Raw genomic sequence first — 5,000 nt, 5'->3', positions numbered from 1 at the left:
GCAGTGACCCGTCTCCCAGACAGCCGGTTGAGTTTGCCCGCGCCGCTGTGCCCTCTGTGACGAATTTGGATGCAAATATGAGGCAATACGTCTTCAGAAGTTAGAGGAATCAGATAAAACCTGCTTTTTGGGACGGTTAAAGGTGCAGTGTGTAAGTTTGAGCGGCATCTAGTGGTGAGGTTGTGAACTGCAGCCGCCCACCGCTCACCCCTCCCTTTCAGAGCACATAGAGAAGCTACGGTGGCCCACACAGGACAAAGATGTGCTCATCTGAGACAGCAGAGAGTAGCTAGAGCTCTGTAGAGAAGTTTGTCCCTTTAGGGCCACTGTAGAAACATGGCGGCGGCTTCACTGTACCCGCGGTGTGTGTAGATAGAAACGGCTCATTCTCAGGTCATAAACACATAACGGTCCAGTTATGTGTATTATATTGCATTTCTGTCAATAGATCCTCATAAATATTACACACTGCACCTTTAAAATTAGAGATGCGTCATTAAACCGCTGACTACTCAAAGGATTAAGGTGACTACTGTATATTTATTTATTTGCTTGTGTTTTGTACAAATATGAAGTTTACATAATGATTTTTGTTATGTATTTTTGTATTTTTCATGCGTGCAGCATGATGTGCTTTATCTCATATTTATTATTATTATTATTATTATTATTTACATTTCATACAATGGGATTTAGTGTTTGGATGACACCGGGGAAGAGAGTCATATTGAAATTATTGGTTAATATTTTTTCCCTTATGTAGTTTTGGTTTCATAATCAGCAAATAAAATTGTTTCTGATGCAGAGAAGGTTATATTAAGTATGTTTTCATTAAAGCATTTATTTATATAGTTATTATTTTTATTAGTATAACTATTATAATTATTTAGTTATGTTTCTTTTGTATAGTTTTATCATTATTTGTATAGTTAAGTATTTATTATTATTTAGTTATGCTTCAGATATATTTATTTTAGATACACTGTCGTTCAACAGTTTTTGATCTGTAAGATTTGTAATGTTTTTAGAAGTCGTCTCTTCTGCTCACGGTGACTTCTTCTAAAAACATTACAAATCTTACCAATCAAAAACTTTTGAACATCAGTGTATATTTGAGCTTTCAGACTTTCATATTTATATTTTAGTTTTAATAGTGTGCTGATCGCATGCTGTGCTTCAGCTGCTGGACTCTTATCAGGCTCAGACCTCTCATGCTGTTCTTAATGATAATCATAAATAATAGAAGGCTAAGATATGTCCCTGTTTAGAGGTGTGTGTGTGTGTGTGTGTGTGTGTGTGTGTGTGTGTGTGTGTGTGTGTTCAGTGCCAGTCGGTGTGTTGCTAAGTGGACACATTGGCACTAGTCCTGAGGAAGCTGCAGTGAATCTCAGCGGCGGTGCGAGGGCTTATTTGCTTCGCACTGCTTTTTGAAAAATTGCTTGGTGTGTGTGTGTGTGTGTGTGTGTGTGTGTGTGTGTGTGTGCGCTGCTCTCATTACTAATGCATCTGTCCGGCCTGTGGACTCGCAAGGCAATTACCTATAACAATTAATATTCAGTCCTTTTGAAAGTCAACGGCGTCATGACATCACAAATCAAACTTGCCTTGATCTTTTGACACATAAGAGGTCTTTGTACCATTAAAACTGTAACAGTTTTGAGAAGTTGTTTCATGTCATGTGATGTAATGCTCCTTCCCGCCTCAAGGGGGATCTAGGGAGGTTTCTGAAGGACAGGTTATCCTTTTAAGAGGAACAAGTAAGACTCTGGGAGAGGTATTGGCATGGCTTTGAGTGTTTGCTCAACTTTGTGATGCATGAGACCCTGTATTGAGGAACCTCTGGTTCTACAGCTCAGTGTAAGTTGTGTATATATTTTGTAATTTTATGTTTGTTTTCTGCATTCAAGTGCATATTTTGATTTCTGTTTTGCATATTTGTTCAGAGGGTTTTCTTTTGGCCTCATTCGTCAAGCAAGCACACTTCATCTGGACTATATGGTTTTCTTCCACACCTTGGATTATTTGGACTGACGTTGGGTTATAGTTTGGGACACTGTATGTTGAACTTTTGTGGACTTCCATTGAACTGTCGGGATGGGGTAAGATGCACACCTCTTACCTGACTAGGTGGCAGTTGTGAGAAATGGACTTTATTTCTGAGTGAACTCTACATGTTGTGGTTGGGCTGAAATGCTCTAACAAGATGTGAATTGTGAATTTCCATTTCTTTGAATGTGTTTGGTGATGTTGCTGTTTGGGATGTTTTCTCTTTAACCCTTTCTTCTAATATTCTTCTCTGCTCTGGGATAAATGGATCTCCTTCATTTATATATGTGACAAAATGAGTGTTACAAAACATCCTGGACGTTTCAGAGCTTAGAACAGGAGAAACAACGCATTTATTTAAACGTGCGCCAAAAATGGCTTGTTTTAATATTGTGGGATCTGTGACATCACATGGGCACATTAACATATCCCCGCCTCCAGAGTGAAACATCAACGAATATTCATACAACATCGCTCTATAGGCCCCACCAGGCCCATCACAACATAGGCCACACCCATCACAACATAGACCAAGCCCATCACAACATAGGCCACACCCATCACAACATAGACCCCGCCCATCACAACATTGACCCTGACCATCACAACATAGACCCTGACCATCACAACACAGGTCATGCCCATCACAACATAGACCCTGACCATCACAACACAGGCCACGCCCATCACAACATAGACCACACCCATCACAACATAGACCCTGACCATCACAACACAGGTCATGCCCATCACAACATAGACCCTGACCATCACAACACAGGCCACGCCCATCACAACATAGGCCACACCCATCACAACATAGACCCTGACCATCACAACACAGGTCATGCCCATCACAACACAGGCCACGCCCATCACAACATAGACCCTGACCATCACAACACAGGCCACGCCCATCACAACATAGGCCACACCCATCACAACATAGACCCTGACCATCACAACACAGGTCATGCCCATCACAACACAGGTCACGCCCATCACAACACAGGCCACGCCCATCACAACATAGACCCTGACCATCACAACACTGGCCACGCCCATCACAACATAGACCCTGACCATCACAACACAGGTCATGCCCATCACAACACAGGTCATGCCCATCACAACACAGGTCATGCCCATCACAACATAGGCCACACCCATCACAACACAGGCCACGCCCATCACAACATAGACCCTGACCATCACAACACAGGTCATGCCCATCACAACACAGGTCATGCCCATCACAACATAGGCCACACCCATCACAACACAGGCCACGCCCATCACAACATAGACCCTGACCATCACAACACAGGTCATGCCCATCACAACATAGACCACACCCATCACAACATTGACCCTGACCATCACAACACAGGTCATGCCCATCACAACACAGGCCACGCCCATCACAACACAGGCCACACCCATAACAACCTAGACCACGCCCATCACAACGTAGGCCCGCCCATCACAACGTAGGTCACGCTTATCACAACGTAGGCTACGCCCATCACAACAGACCCGCCCATCACAACAGACCCGCCATCACAGCATAGGCCCCGCCCATCACAACATAGGCCCGCCCATCACAACATAGGCCCCGCCCATCACAACATAGGCCCCGCCCATCACAACAGGCTAATATGCTTGTTAAGAGCCTCTGTTTTGTTAGCGAGGCACAGTGTGATGGAGAGTTCTTCTGTTCTTTACTGATTGATCTGACAGCGGCTGCATCACAAACCATCAGTGAATGATTTCATAAAGCTGTAAATCTGGAAATTATGCTTTTATATGGATAATGTTTTCAAAACACTTACTCGCGTGCAATAGCGGTTTCGTTTTCAGTGTTATTAGCCAATAATAACGGTGGCTGTTTACTGACTAACCTTAAAGGAGCCACACCTTTAGAAGGTCAGAATGAGGGATGAAAATAATCACTTTCCTGCATATATATACACCCATCAGGCAAAACATTATGGGCCCTATTTTAACGATCTGAAACGCAAGTGTTAAACCGCGAAGCGCAAGTAACTTTGTGGGCGGGTCTCGGCGCTGTTGCTATTTTCCCGGCGGGATAAATGGCTCTTGCGCCCGGCGCAAATCTAAAATGGGTTGGTCTGAAGTAGCTTCATTATTCATAGGTGTGGTTTGGGCGTAACGTGAATAAACCAATCCGAGCGTCATCCAACATTCCCTTTAAAAGCAGGTGCGCAAGTTCCATTATGGATTGCTATTATTATGGCGTATTTACCAGGCGCACGCCAGGAGCGGTTCACAGCCGAGGAGACTGATGTGCTTGTAAGAGCAGTGAAAGACAGAGAAGTGAAGTTGTAATGTTGTACATTATGGTAAAGGTGATTTCACAGTCTTTTTTTTTTTCAGTCTTTCAGTTTTTTCAGTTTTTCAGTCGATTTTTTTTCCTGGTTCTTGACGGACAAACCAATTTGTCAGATGTCCTGATATACATATATGTCTCGCCACTATTGGGCAAACAGGTCTTATCCTTAATTATTACAATTAGCCTGAATCATTTGTAAGCTAGATTTATGCCTATTTTTTCACATCTTCGTGGCACACCACAATGATTTCCGTCATCTCATGTGTTAATATTTTTTTAGTGTAACAATTTATGATTTGCAAAAATAACTGTTGCATCTGTGTAGATTACATGAGCAAAGTGTATGCGCGTTGTGCACGCTATACATTATGGTCAAGCATGCGCCCTTAAAATAGCATAAAGAACAACGCGCAGCGCGCCACTGACTTTAGACTAGGTTTTTTCTGGTCAGTGGCGCAATTGTTTAATGGAACTGCAAAATAGCACCAGGGATTGTTTGCGCCGGAACACGCCTCCTTTTTTGCGCTGAACCGCCCAGGTAGCGCAAGTTCATTCACTAGTTTAGCGACGTGCTTCTGTGGAGGGAAAAGCGCGCTTTGCG

The sequence above is a fragment of the Gobio gobio genome (genome assembly GCF_949357685.1).
Source record: "Gobio gobio genome assembly, chromosome: 22".
Taxonomy (NCBI): domain Eukaryota; kingdom Metazoa; phylum Chordata; class Actinopteri; order Cypriniformes; family Gobionidae; genus Gobio; species Gobio gobio.
The sequence above is the reverse complement of the archived record's forward strand: the minus strand, read 5'-3'. Positions refer to the sequence as shown.